The sequence below is a fragment of the Mercenaria mercenaria genome, chromosome 15, assembly GCF_021730395.1.
Source record: "Mercenaria mercenaria strain notata chromosome 15, MADL_Memer_1, whole genome shotgun sequence".
Taxonomy (NCBI): Eukaryota; Metazoa; Mollusca; class Bivalvia; order Venerida; family Veneridae; genus Mercenaria; species Mercenaria mercenaria.
In genome coordinates this window covers 24,844,111-24,860,285 of record NC_069375.1, presented here as the reverse complement: position 1 = coordinate 24,860,285, position 16,175 = coordinate 24,844,111, and the positions used below count along the sequence as shown (strand labels likewise).

General features: G+C 36.3%; 1 long non-coding RNA gene across 2 annotated transcripts; it reads right to left on the bottom strand.

The window, feature by feature from the left end:
* Nucleotides 1-207: 207 nt before the first annotated feature.
* On the bottom strand, nucleotides 208-4,679 carry LOC123560586 (uncharacterized). 2 transcript variants are annotated; one of them, XR_008367395.1, is made up of 4 exons: nucleotides 4,254-4,679; nucleotides 2,206-2,380; nucleotides 1,855-2,040; nucleotides 208-714 (listed from the first exon to the last, which is right to left on the bottom strand). It is a non-coding gene; the product is annotated as an uncharacterized LOC123560586 (long non-coding RNA). The 2 variants fall into 2 exon arrangements; XR_008367396.1 differs by lacking the exon at nucleotides 4,254-4,679 and adding an exon at nucleotides 3,069-3,195 and having other exon boundaries at nucleotides 217-714.
* Nucleotides 4,680-16,175: the final 11,496 nt, after the last annotated feature.

The window sequence follows — 16,175 nt, the reverse complement described above, 5'->3', positions numbered from 1 at the left end:
TTGGTCGGAGCCCTCGCGCTTACCCTATCAAGTTTAATTAGAGCGGCAGTTACAACCCATCTTATTATAATATTATCCCATCTTGTTATAATAATATGTAAATGGAATTGAACCTTCAAACCAACTTGACAGGAGCTTCTGCGCCTACCCTGTCTCGTTGAAAATGTTACTGCGTATTTAAGATTGAATTAGGTTTTAATTACTTAACGGATAACTTTATTTTTGTCATATTTAATTTTTGTTGTTGGGTATGTTCAGAATTGTTGGCAAGGCAGTTAAGTTCATTAACCTTCATCAGCTGGGCAGGAGTCTCAGGCGTACCCGGTCCCGTTGAGGAGGTTACTTATTTTTGACATAAAAAGTTATTAATTATTTAACTTATGATCACTTTATTTTGTTACATTTGTTGTTATGATAGAATTGTTTGCAAGGTAATTATTAAACATATAGAGGAGGCAATGTGTGTTTATTTTTATTTCAAGTAATTTCAAATAAATGAATAAGTTCGAAAACAATGCGCACGCGTACCCGGTACACCTTCACTTCTGGCCCGATCTATCCACACTTTGTGTAGTTTATCTTGTAATATTTCATATGACACATGTACACTTGTTGCCCACTGCTTGCTGTGCTGTGATTGGTTGATCCCCAGGATGTTGGAGGAGGCATCTGGAGGAAGTGTTCTGATGGGAGCAGGGATACTTGTTGTTTGTCCTGAAATAGATAGCAGATTCATGATATTGATTTTTTTTGTACTACTTAAATGAAGGAAACAAAAAAGTCAGTCAGTTTTGTTTCAATATGGATTTGTATGGGGTAACACACAAAAATGAAAACTTCTAAGTATTGAATGGGACTACAAACACTGGAAAACTCATAAGTATTGTTTAGGGGAAACACACAAAGAAAGAAAATGTTTGAAAACAACGCGCATGTGTACGATGAAAATGTTTAAGTTCTATATGGGACAATACACATAAAAATGAAAAATTTTATGTTTTATTTGGGTCAACTCACATAAAAATGAAAATTTTTAAGTATTATATGGGAGAACACACATAAAAATGAAAGATTTTAAGTTTTATATGGGAGAACACACTTAAATATGAAAAATTTTATGTTTTATATGGGAGAACACACTTAAATATGAAAATTTTTATGTTTTATATGGGTCAACTCGCATAGAAATAAAAAATTTTAAGTTTTATACATGGGAGAACACACATAAAAAATGAAAAATTTTAAGTATTGAATGGGTCAACTCATAAAAATGAAAAAATTTAAGTTTTATATGGGAAAACACACACAAAAATGAAAAATTTTAAGTATTGAATGGGGCATCACACGAAAAAATGAAAAGGTTTGAAAAAAAATGCGCCGCGCGTGTACCCTCCTTTCCAACCCCTGCCGCCACCTAGTTTGAGATGTTTGAGTTCATACTTAATCTTATAGTTTGGTGCTAAAAATGAAAAAGTTTTAGTTTTATATGGGATAACACACATGAAAATGAAAATTTTTATGTTTTATATGGGACAACTCACATAAAAATGAAAAACTTTATTGTATGGGGCAACACACATTGGAAAACAACTAAGTATTGTATAGGGGAAACACACAAGAATAAATGAAAAAGTTTGAAAACAACGCGCATGTGTACGATGAAAATGTTTAAGTTTTATATGGGACAATACACATAAAAATGAAAAATTTTAAGTTTTTTATGGGATAACGCACATAAAAATGAAAAACTTTAAGTATGGTATGGGGCAACACACATTGGAAAACAAATAAGTATTGTATAGGGGAAACAAACAACAATAAATGAATTAGTTCGAAAACAACACGCACGCGTACCCGGTACACCTTCACTTATGGCCCGATCTATTCGCACTTTGTGTAGTTTATCTTGTAATATTTCATATGACACATGTACACTTGTTGCCCACTGCTTGCTGTGCTGTGATTGGTTGATTCCCAGGATGTTGGAGGAGGCATCTGGAGGAAGTGATCTGATGGGAGCAGGGATACTTGTTGTTTGTCCTGAAATAGATAGCAGATTCATGATATTGATTTTTTTTGGTACTTATAAGACTTCGCGGCCTGTCTCTAATAACAATATTTAATGAAAACATTACTTATGTTATGACTATTAATTTAAGAGAATTATTTCAGAAATGAGCAGGATATTATCATTATTGTTCTTACCATCAGTGGGTCAGCAGGTGTCATGTTATTATTATCTCCTCCACCAGTCTGTCAGCTCCACCAGTCCGTCAGCTCCACCAGTCTCTCCACCAGTCCGTCAGCCAGTCGGTCCTTTCCCTCGGTTGAAGTCCTAAGTCCTTTTTACGGCGATGAAAGTCCTACTCGCTGACGCCATCTAAAAGTTTCAAATTAGTCTACATAAAGGACTTGAGCAGGATGCGCGGGCTGGTCTAGATCCACGCTGGTTGCAAACCCACTATGTTGGTTTTCTCATGGCGGGGCTCATTTCTTTATGCTGGTTTTCTCGTGGCACGGCTCATTTCTTAAAATGGCTTAAGAAATGAGCCTTGCCACGAGAAAACCAACATAAAGAGATGAGCCCCGCCATGAGAAAACCAACACAGTGGGTTTGCAACCAGCGTAGATCCACACCAGACTTCGCAGCCGGTCTCTAATAACAATATTTAATGAAAACTCTACTAATGTTATGACTATTAACTTAAGAGAATTATTTCAGAAACGAGCAGGATGCGAAGGCTGGTCTGGATCCACGCTGGTCGCAAACCCACTATGTTGGTTTTCTCATGGCGGGGGCTCATTTCTTTACGCTGGTTTTCTCGCGGCACGGCTCATTTCTTAAAATGGCTTAAGAAATGAGCCGTGCCACGAGAAAACCAACATAAAGAGATGAACCCCGCCATGAGAAAACCAACATAGTGGGTTTGCGACCAGCGTGGATGCACACCAGACTTCGCGGCCTGTCTCTAATAACAATATTCAATGAAAACTCTACTTACGTTATGACTATTAATTTAAGAGAATTATTTCAGAAATGAGCAGGATATTATCATTATTGTTCTTACCATCAGTGGGTCAGCAGGTGTCATGTTATTATTATCTCCTCCACCAGTCTGTCAGCTCCACCAGTCCAGCTCAGTCCGTCAGCTCCACCAGTCCGTCAGCCAGTCGGTCCTTTCCCTCGGTTGAAGTTCCTAATTTTGTCCCTTTTAAACGGATGGCTAAGGTCCTACAGTGGTTGAAACGTCCATCTCCCCTTTGATATTAAAGTTTCAAAAGTCAACAGATAAAGTGTACTTGAGCCAGGTCGAGGCGGTGGACCACGCTGGTTCACCGTGGCATCGGCTCATTTCTTATATTGCTTGGAGGCCATATTCTAAAAATGAAGAATGAGCCGTGCTACGGCACATAGGGAAAACCAACATAGTGGGTTTGCGACCAGCGTGGATCCACACCAGACTTCGCAGCCGGTCTCTAATAACAATATTTAATGAAAACTCTACTAATGTTATGACTATTAACTTAAGAGAATTATTTCAGAAACGTGCAGGATGCGCAGGCTGGTCTGGATCCACGCTGGTCGCAAACCCACTACGTTGGTTTTCTCATGGCGGGGCTCATCTCTTTATGCTGGTTTTCTCATGGCACGGCTCATTTCTTAAAATGGCTTAAGAAATGAGCCTTGCCACGAGAAAACCAACATAAAGGAATGAGCCCCGCCATGCGAAAACCAACATAGTGGGTTTGCGACCAGCGTGGATCCACACCAGACTTCGCGGCCGGTCTCTAATAACAATATTTAATGAAAACTCTACTAATGTGATGACTATTAACTTAAGAGAAATATTTCAGAAACGGGCAGGATGCGCAGGCTGGTCTGGATCCCGCTGGTCGCAACCCACTACTTGGTTTTCTCAAGGCGGGCTCATTTCTTATGCTGGTTTTCTCGTGGCAAGCTCATTTCTTAAAATGGCTTAAGAAATGAGCCGTGCCACGAGAAAACCAACATAAAGAGATGAGCCCCGCCATGAGAAAACCAACATAGTGGGTTCACGAGAAAACCAACATAAAGAGATGAGCCCCGCCGTGAGAAAACCAACACAGTGGGTTTGCGACCAGCGCGGATGCACACCAGACTTCGCGGCCTGTCTCTGATAACAATATTTAATGAAAACGCGACTAATGTTATGACTATCAATTTAAGAGAATTACTTAAGAAATGAGCAGGATATTATTATTGTTGTTCTTACCATCAGTGTGCCAGCAGGGTGCTATTATTATCTCCTCCACCAGTCGGTCAGCAGGCCAGCCAGTCCGTCTTCTCCCTCGGTCAGCAGGCCAGCCAGTCCGTCTTCTCCCTCGGTCAGCAGGCCAGCCAGTCCGTCTTCTCCCTCGGTCAGCAGGCCAGCCAGTCCGTCTTCTCCCTCGGTCAGCAGGCCAGCCAGTCCGTCTTCTCCCTCGGTCAGCAGGCCAGCCAGTCCATTTTACGGCGATGCAAGTCCTATTCGCTGACAGCATCTGAAAGGTTCAAATTAGTCTACATAAAGAACTTGAGCAGGATGCGCAGGCTGGTCTGGATCCACGCTGGTCGCAAACCCACTATGTTGGTTTTCTCATGGCGGGGCTCATTTCCTTATGCTGGTTTTCTCGTGGCACGGCTCATTTCTTAAAATGGCTTAAGGAATGAGCCGTGCCACGAGACAACCAACATAAAGAGATGAGCCCCGCCGTGAGAAAACCAACACAGCGGGTTTGCGACCAGCGTGGATCCACACCAGACTTCGCGGCCTGTCTTAAGTATTATATGGGAGAACACAGATAAAAATGAAAGATTTTAAGTTTTATATGGGAGAACACACTTAAATATGAAAATTTTTATGTTTTATATGGGAGAACACACATAAAAATGAAAGATTTTAAGTTTTATATGGGAGAACACACTTAAATATGAAAAATTTTATGTTTTATATGGGTCAACTCACATAAAAATGAAAAATTTTAAGTTTTATATATGGGACAACACACATAAAAATGAAAAATTTTAAATTTTATATGGGACAATACACATAAAAATGAAAAAGTTTTACTTTTATATGAGACAACACACATAAAAATGAAAATTTTTATGTTTTATATGGGTCAACACACATAAAAATGAACAATTTTAAGTTTTATATGGGACAACACATATAAAACAATGAAAAAATTTTAAGTATTGAATGGGTCAACTCATAAAAATGAAAAAATTTAAGTTTTGAATGGGGCATCACACGAAAAAATGAAAAGGTTTGAAAAAAAATGCGCTGCGCGCGTACCCTCCTTTCCAACCCCTGCCTCCACCTTATTTGAGATGTTTGAGTTCATACTTAATCTTATAGTTTGGTGCTAAAAATGAAAAAGTTTTAGTTTTATATGGGACAACAAACATGAAAATGAAAAATTGTATGTTTTATATGGGACAACTCACATAAAAATCAAAACCTTAAGTTTTATATGGGACAACACACATAAAAATGAAAAAAATTATGTTTTATATGGGTCAACTCACATAAAAAATGAAAAATTTTAAGTTTTATATGGGAGAACACACATAAAAATGAAAAAATTAAAATTTTATATGGGACAATACACATAAAAATGAAAAAAGTTTTAGTTTTATATGAGACAACAAACATAAAAATGAAAAATTTTATGTTTTATATGGGACAACACACACAAAAATGAAAATTTTTATGTTTTATATGGGTCAACACACATAAAAATGAACAATTTTAAGTTTTATATGGGACAACACATAAAACAATGAAAAAATTTTAAGTATTGAATGGGTCAACTCATAAAAATGAAAAAATTTAAGTTTTATATGGGAGAACACACAAAAATGAAAAACTTTAAGTATTGAATGGGGCATCACACGAAAAAATGAAAAGGTTTGAAAAAAAAATGCGCTGCGCGCGTACCCTCCTTTCCAACCCCTGCCTCCACCTTATTTGAGATGTTTGAGTTCATACTTAATCTTATTGTTTGGTGCTAAAAATGAAAAAGTTTTAGTTTTATATGGGACAACACACATGAAAATGAAAATTTTTATGTTTTATATGGAACAACTCACATAAAAATGAAAAACTTTAAGTTTTATATGGGATAACACACATAAAAATGAAAAAATTTAAGCTTTTTATGGGACAATACACATAAAAATGAAAAACTTTATTGTATGGGGCAACACACATTGGAAAACTCATAAGTATTGTACAGGGGAAACACACAAGAATAAATGAGGAAGTTTGAAAACAACGCGCACACGTAGGATGAAACTGTTTAAGTTTTATAAGGGACAGAACACATAAAAAAATGAAAAATTTAAGTTTTATATGAGACAACAAACATAAAAATGAAAAATTTTATGTTTTATATGGGACAACACACACAAAAATGAAAAATTTTAAGTTTTTTATGGGATAACGCACATAAAAATGAAAAATTTTAAGTATGGTATGGGGCAACACACATTGGAAAACATATAAGTATTGTATAGGGGAAACAAACAAGAATAAATGAATAAGTTCGAAAACAACGCGCACGCGTACCCGGTAAGCCTTTCCAACTCCTGCACAGTACATTCAATTTCTGTGTGACGTGTCGTTCTCGACTGAAAGCCCATCAGCACTTATGGTCAGATCTATTCGCACTTTGAGTAGTTTGTCTTGTAATTTCATATGACACATGTACACTGTTGTCCACTGCTGTGCTGTGATTGGTTGATCCCCAGGATGTTGGAGGAGCCATGCTGGAGGAAGTGTTGTGACTGGTTGACTTACAGCTGGTGGGTGGAGCTTGCTCAGGAGAGGGATACTGGTTGTTTCTCCTGAAATAGATATCAGATTCATGATACTGAAGTTTGTTGTACTACTTAAATGAAGGAAACAAAAAACAAAAAAGTCAGTCAGTTTTGTTTCAATATGGATTTGTATGGGGCAACACACGAAATATGAAAATTTTAAATACTTTGAACTTGAAGTAGTACTTTAACGAAAACGTTTTAAAAATTGACCAATCAAGAAACAATCTATATGTAACAAGAGGACAGTAAAGCTCGACTAGTCAAAAGCACTGCCACTAGTGTATTACAGCTTAAGAAATGAATACCAAAGGCCAAAACAACAGCATAACTTCGTAAAACAATGCAAGCATTGACAGAGCTATGGAAATGTACATTATGTGTCAGATTACAACAGTAAACAAGTGCATTACATATTAAGAAAAAGCTTTTTTACCGGGCAAGGGATAGCAGATTTTGAAAAAAATGTGTTGATACGAGTGAAAAAGCTCATACAAATACAATTTTGAGAAATGTTATTGGAGTGCAAAGCGAATGTACTTCATATACTTAGACCTTCATCATATGGCATTCTCAGCCTGCCAATAGGTCGTTTCAGGTTATAACACACTAAATAGTTGTTGTTCTTTATTCTATATAAAACTGACCTATTTCCAATGGCCGCAGCACACATCAGGACCCATTTTAAATGATATCAACAGTTTCTAAGGTTTTATGGCATTTTCAGTACCAGATGTCAAGCGTCAGATTTTGTCAAACATAGCTGTCGTGACATAATATTGAAGCAGTTACCCTAAATGCAGCCTTGTTTTGCCCTGTTTTGACATTTTCTGATCTGCATACAAATTACACATTTAAACTGTTAAATATGTTCCCTTTCACCTCTGATGGCCATAAATAAGCAATGAGCTATAAATACGCAGTTTTTGAAAAAACTACACTCAAAACAGTGAAAATGTGATATTTTGGGGTTTTATCCTCATTTTCAACAAAACAGCAATAAATTTGTCATTTCCTATCAAATTCTAATAAAAGTAGCCCATTTTCACCATCATCTGGCCAGATTTCAATTTTTACCAATGTCATCTTCAAGTAAAATATTGGTTTCAGGACACAAAATTATGTGGCGAAAAATGCTTAATTGCACGCCTAGTGAAACCTCTGCCGTAATGACCTAAAACATATTGTATATTATAGTGGCAGCATACGTGTCTCATAACAATTTAGTTTTTCTCAAATTTGAGGTGAGTCTAGACAGATGCATGACCGTTTCTGTTTTTAACTCACTTCCGATACCTCAGGTAAGTTTTAGACACAACCGTCTCCAAGGAGCTAGAAGATTCAATTCGAGCATTTATTTATTTTATGCAACAATTACTCATTCGTGAATATCTTTAGTTTAAAAAGCATCATAAATAACCAATTGAATATAAACGACTTTAAAATACATCTATCTGCTTTATCTCGAACACGTACCCGGGCCAAATACGAAACATGAAACTAAAAAGGGATCAAAACTCCTAGTCTGTTACACTGATCTGTAATATGTAGTATCTAACGCGTGGAAGAGTCTACAAAACTCCCCGCAGCGATTACTTCCCCTTACGGCACATTTCATCACTGCAATCATGAGTTGTTTAACCAGATTTTTTAAATTGCATAATTCGCATCTAGATGGTAATATTCGCGCACATAATTGTTCAAATAACAAATTTAAGTGATTTTTGTAAAAAAATATCTACTGGACGTTTGATAAATGTAATAGGCTGCCGGAATTTGTTTTTTTGGCGTCTCCGCCATTCTACAGTGTCATGTGAATTTCTCATCGTCACGTGGTATCTTATGAATGCAGCGGAACGCGCTGTCATAGTATATTTGCTATGGAATATGTGCATTCCATGTCAGCTCAACACACTGAACGATTTTTTGTCGGTTTTGCCGTCACGCATGCTCATGTTAAATTTCTAGTTCATGGCCAGATGCCCCTCTGATCTTTATTTCAGGCACGAGCGATAAAACCCGCATAGAGCCGCCGACTATCAACTAGCAAGATGGATGGCTTTTTCACTTTAATCACATTTTATTTCTTTCTCCAAATGACAAAACAACTCATAAGACGTAAATGCAAAGGTGAACAAAATCTTACAAGTTCATAAATGCATGGGTAAAAAATTATATCCAAAAGCAACTTGTAGGATCGGGCTGCAAGTTTTAACAACAATAGATGGTTGGCCCTTCGCAGCTGAGATTATATTAGGCCTAAAATGAAAATTATATAACTTTTATTTGTAACATTCAGATAACTGATAATGAGGAATATTTGATATAACGATGAAGTTGAAAATAAGTGATAGGAAAAATATTAAGAAAAGGAGGGAATGAAAACAGCCCTATGTTGATATTTTCCTGCCCGAATATTACAAAAAAGCTATCCATGTTACTCCGCTATCATGAAAAGCTTTGCATATTTGATTACAGATGTTTAAAGTAACTCCAGCATATCGACAGTTGACTTCCTCAAATAAATTCTAAATCAAAGCCAGGTGATAATGTTAACAGTAATTCAAAGTCAGCTTCCCTAACCGCTTGGCCACGACCGCCCTTAATTAAAAATGAGAAACAAATGGGGTGGCGGGGGTGTGGGGGAGGGGGCATGACTGGGTGGAGGAGTGAGGTCGGGGAATGGTGCAACTTTGCATGTTGATAAATATTCATGGAAGGTTTGAAAAAAAATATAACGGCATGAAAAATTACCCCTTTTTTGGGTGGGGGGGGGGGGGGGGGGGGGGGGGGGGGTGTGACCAAGGCAAGATGGTGACTAGGTGTGGGTACACAACTTCACGTGTTTATAATAAATGTTCATAGAAAAGAATGAAAGACGTTTAATGACATTCTACCAATTGGTGGGTTTGTTATGTACAAATCTGTAGATTTTTAAACAATTAAAGGGCAATAACACTAAGAAAAATTAACCAATTAAAACAAAAATGACAGGCATCATCGAAGTATGATGGTTCATATTTACTTAAAGTTTCATGAAATTCTACCAGCTTGTTACTGAGAAATTGCTGCAGATGTAGATTTTTCATTAAATCAAGGGCAACAACTCTAAGGGAAATTGTCCAATCAAAAAAAAAAATCAAGTTTTATGACATTCTACATGATAGTTACTGAGAAATGGTTGCGGACGGACATTTTTGTGCATTTTTGATTAAATCAAGGGCAAAAACTCTTAAGGAAAATTGACCAATCAAAAAAAGCTTGACGGGCATCATCGCAGTATGTTGGTTCATGTTTATTTCAAGTTTCATGAAATTCTACCTGCTAGTTACTGAGATAAGGCTGCGGACGGACGCACGGATGCATTGACGCACGGACGTGACGGACGGACAATGCCATTTCAATACCCACTCCCGATTTCATTGGCGGGGGATAATAACTTACATTTAAATCCAAACAAGCCAACTTGTCTAGACACTTGCAAAATAACAGTGACGATCGGCCATTTTGTTGCAAATCGAAAGTAGAAAACATATGCCGTTCTTGGCGTCTTTGAACAAGCACCTTTTCCATCTAAGTGTTTTATATAAGAAAAAAAACTTTTCAATTTGTTTTTTTTTTTCATTTTAGGATTAAAACAGTGGTTTTTAACTTTTTTTTCGAGGGGGCGGCACCCATATGGGCACCAAGACTGGACGGGCACCTGTGATTTTATCGAGATGAGCGACGACGGAAACCTAGCATTTTAGTAGATCTCTGTATCAGTTTCAATTTTGCCGTATTCATTGCTGTTATATTAAATGTAAGAGTGTATTTAGTAAATTACAATGCTTAATGTTTGATCTCTAAATTTTCAATACAAGTCATACTTTGTTGGTTTAATTATATGTAAATCTTATCAACATATACGTCTAACGAAAATGTTTGTCTAAACGGTATAGATTAACATTGAATGTTATTTCCCTTAAACCTTATACCGTCTCCTTGGAATACTGAGAAAAGAACAACAAAACTCACTATCATTTCAAAAATTCATATTGAAATTGCGTAAAGCACTTGGGTCGCATACTGACCAAACTACATGTATATATATATAACATATCATCATCAAATCATAAATACAGCATCAACATCATAAACTCAGTAAACTTAAGTACCATGTTTATCTTAATGTTCATAAACATTTCCGTTTGTGTTTATCATAATGTTCATAAACACTTCCATTTATGTTTATCATAATGTTCATGAACACTTCCATTTGTGTTTATCATAATGTTCATAAACACTTCCATTTGTGTTTATCTTAATGTTCATAAACACTTCCATTTATGTTTATCATAATGTTCATAAACACTTCAGTTTTCACAATATCTTGCTCATGAACTTGAAAGATTTAATTCACATTTCCTATAACTCATTTAAGGAATCACATTTCACTAAAACACAAATTACAGTCTACACAAATTATTGTGTTTCCGTATATCTTTAAAATACACACACTACATTCTGGAGTTATAGCTTAATCTATCATATAGAAATCAGAGCAACAAAGCATGCTATAACTAATATACCTTAAACACATGTTCATAGTGAAATTATCATATTCGTAAAAATAATCATACGCTATGACGATAATGATGTATACCATAAACATTACTTGTCACAAGATTTGTTTCGCCAATTTTAGTTCTTTTAATTCTAAAAAAAATATATATATACAAAAATTTAACGCGTAGAATGGTCAGTGTCCCAAAGCTGAACTGACAACTACATTAATTACCGTTACGCACGAAAACTTCGTGCGATAGAACGCCACCTGGCGGAGACTACATACGATTGAAAGGAAAATAATTTCTTTCTAATTCGTCTGCTCAAACGAAAGAAATTATATTTCCCTTAAACCTTATACCGTCTCCTTGGAATACTGAGAAAAGAACAACAAAACTCACTATCATTTCAAAAATTCATATTGAAATTGCGGAAAGCACTTGGGTCGCATACTGAAAAATTAAAAGAACGGGAAACGGCAGATAATCAAATGCCTAAATAAATAAATTGGCGAAACAAACATGGCGGTTGCTCTAAAATAAGATAAACAAAAGCAGCAAACTCCTAATCAATAAAAACCTTCACAAACCTAAAGCACTAGAAACAGACAATCTTTCTTCTAGATTATCTTTGATATAGCCATCCTTGGCACTTTCACTAACCCAACGCCCATGGCGCTTGAACATCCTATCTTTTACCCCGTTATTTGCAGCTGCAGACGCCCCACCAGATCTAAATGAATGCAAACAATATTGTGAAATATCACTGACATGTGGTAAGAAAGCCGCTTTAAACTGATCACGTAAGGTTGTATAAGACATAACTTTATGTTTTTTCCTGACTTTGTAACCTTTATCGGTACCAGTTATATTACAAAAAAGAAAATCATCATCGATTAATCCTGCCCATTGAATATATAACTTTGTGTTGTACACAGGACATAAACAAGTGCCAGTCTTGGCAATCATTATCCATGAACCATCTCTATATTTATCTGTTTTACTTCCCTCAACAAAAATAGCTAAATATGTATTTTCAAAAATTAAATCTGATAACCTTATATTCAGTAATTCAGAACTGCGCATAAAACCTGCAAAAGCTAACAATGATGCACAAATAATTCTTTGGCTTTTTAAGTTACCAGCTTCGAACAATCTATTGTACATAGCTAATAATAAATCAACGGTCATAGGTAGCTTTTTATTCGTAGGTTTTGCCAAAATTCTCTTGGTTGCTTCGAGAACATTGGTAACTGTCTTTGAATCTGTTGGAGACTTAAAATCACAAATGTCATGATACCACTTTAATGCATAAAAAGCTGTAATTATCGGACTTGGTGTGTTCGCAGTTTGAATTAAAGATGTAAGATATATGGCCACAGGCAAAGCCTTGGCGGGCAAGATGTCCCCACTCCCAAGCCCCCTACACAAAGCCCACTTTTTCCAACGAAAGAATGCGTTCTCATACTTTTTACACGTATTATCTGCTCTTGATCTACGTAAAACGCCAGGGAGTAGGTCCACCTTGTCCGCCAACACTTCCGGAAGCTCTTCAATTTCCTTTTTATGACACTGCAAAAATAAAATTTAAATTATCATGTCAATAATCAACAGCGAAAACGGAAACAAATCTTACAGGTCACATACATGTTATTAGGAGGTGAAACAGACACCTGGCAGAATAGTATCGCATTTACACGACAGAATTATACTGACTATTTTCTATCATTTCTGAACTTCTGAGACAAAGCTGCCCTGATAACTGCCTTCAAAACTTATCATGATTCTTTTCATGGCAAATCTGCCTTCAAAACATTTCATAGCAAAGCTGCCTTCAATACTGTTCATGACACTTTTCATGGCAAATCTGCCTTCATAAAACTTCGTGGCAAAGCTGCCTTCATAACATTTCATGGCAAAACTGCCTTCATAACATATCATGGCAAAGCTGCCTTCAGTACTGTTCATGACACTTTTCATGGCAAATCTGCCTTCATAAAACTTCGTGGCAAAGCTGCCTTCATAACATTTCATGGCAAAACTGCCTTCATAACATATCATGGCAAAGCTGCCTTCATAAAATTTCATGACAATGCTGTCTTCATAACATTTCATGGCAAAACTGCCTTCATAACATTTCATGGCAAGGTTGCCTTCAACACCATCCATGGCAAAGGAGCCACGATGACGTCTCGCACGCCATCTACCTTATTATAAATATCGTAAGCAATACTGCTGAAGCAAATTTACATCCAACCGGCTCTTAAGCAAACATATACCTTACAACTTTGCATTAAATCATTCTAAGGTTAAACTAGCCTGTACATCTCTCATAAATCTAACCATTAGTAATATAAAAATGAATAATTTAAAAAACACATAATATAACTTTGTGCTCAAGGGAGGTAAATCCATTTTATTTAAGTTTGTTACTAAATTGACTAGTCTCCCTTGCATTGAAAATTTAGTTTCAAAGCCAACATTCGGAATTTCAGGTCTGTATTACCAAAACGACTTTTCTATGCCTTTTAAAATGTGTAGAAATAGTCAAAAGTTTTTTTATTCCTTCTGGGAATGACAGGTTCCTTCAGGGAATTTAGAATAAGCTCCAAAAATTGAGGATCGAACAGGAACCCAAATAGGGACTTTCCAGTTCGAATGAAACACCGACAAAAGTAAATCTTTCTGATTTAGTGCCTAACTGCAAAAGTTATTGAAACGTGAGGCACACAACAACCATCACGAGAACATATCATCTTGACGCGCCATTTTTTAACCAGTGCTAAGTATACCTTTGAAAATGAGCACCAGATCTAAATACAAATGGAGATAGGACTGTGTTAAATGACAACATGTTTTCTTATCCTCCACAAAAACCCAAATATCAGTATGTGGGGATTAAATCTTATTGAAATTATACCACTAGTATATCGAATTTTCATGTAAAACTTTCTCAGATAAGACAATGCTTTCTTAAGTCCTAAGGATTGACGGATGTTCCAAATATGATTATTTATTGCTTCAAATAGATATTTACAGTCTTAAAAAAGCCTTTTCTTGCTGTTGAATTATTTGCAGACTTGTTTAAAGGATTAACAATGTAAGTGGATCTGCTACTTTTCAATGAATAACCGGTCTAATAAATCTTGAATTGCCTCTAGAACCAAACTGAAAATCGGAAGTGCAGACTGTTATGTTCAAAAGTTCTGGAGAAAAAAAATGATGAATTCATAACATTTCTACACATCCAAAATATTATGGATTCGTTCCAATAAACGCAAGATTGAATATTTTGTCTAAACCCTTACATATCCTGTGACCTTGTTCGTACTACAAATTCACATAATTGAATCGATTATACATTCAAAATGTCTCATTTAACATTTGATCGTCGATCGCTGTCATTATTGCCTAGTTTGGCCCTCACTGTATTACACGAGAGCATCCGGCGTGCGGAATTTGAACCGAAATGTTTTACCACGCGTAGTGACGCACCTCCGAGAAATGTAACTGCATGACTGAAAGGGAGGATCCCATTTTAACAAATGAAGAAACAGAAAGAAAGGATTCTACGTTTGCGTTCTTTTCGCCTCTGGAGTCAGGCGTTCCTTTAAGCGACGATTCTCCGCCTTGTTGATTTTTGCTTCATCATCGATCCTTCTATAGGTTTTCCCAACGATTGATGAAGCCGACCCGTCGACAAATGATTTAATTGCTTTCTTGTTTGGTGCTTCAACTCGCTAAAGTTTTTTGAGTAAATTTGAGCACCCAAAAACCATCATCGAGGAAATTAAGTCAATGAACTTTCCTCTTTCGCCCAACTTTTTTTAAGCACGTGGCTAGTACCTTTTGTTATAAGATGTCTCCGCGGCTTTCTTCAAACCGGGGACTCGACATAGAAGGAGCCTTGGGGCAAATAACGACATGTGTTTTCTTTTCAATCCACCATTTTCATTACAAAAAAAATAATAGTATGTGTGCGATGAAACTACATAAATTTGTTACGCCACTGTGCAATATGAAATTCGATATCATGAGGAAATATCTTTCTTTCAGAAAGGAACATAATGGTTTTTAGTCCCTCCCCCAAATTTAGGAAATGAAAAGTACTGTTCCAACCAATATTTTTTAATATTTACAGTCTTCAAATCGCTTGTATCTTGCGAAAATTTAATTGCGACTGTTAAAGATTCAACATGGGAAGTGATCTGAAATAAGCAAACTTTAATTAGATAAATACGGTTCGTAAATCTTGAAGCTCAAAATAACAAACTGAAAGTTCATAGGTTCTAGTCTTATTCATAAAAAGAGCTGGGAAATCAAAGAATAAATGGAAATTTATAGCTCATTTTTAAACAAACATCCTACACATGAGAAAATATATGAAGCGATATCGATCCCAATACAACGCCAGAATTGAGGTCTGTATTGTCGCGTTAAAACTTAACTATTAATGCTTTTGACTATGTTGTACTCAAAATATCAGCAGATGAAAAATATTAGATCTACCTATGCGAGAATATACTCATCTGTTCTCAAAAAGCAGACGGGTTTTTGAATCATTTGTCTGTCGTTCTTGATGTTTATTGACCGGGCAAAATGCTTTGATCAATCACGTACAAGTGATGGGAAGTTTTCAACACGGTCAGAAAGCATTCATAGCAGCGGTGCGTGTAAATTGATACAGAAGTGTTTTGTCGCGCGGTATGACGCTCGGGAATAACTGCTCGCGACAATTTTGTCCGTCTGAAGGTATTACCATGGCTTTATCAATAAAATATACC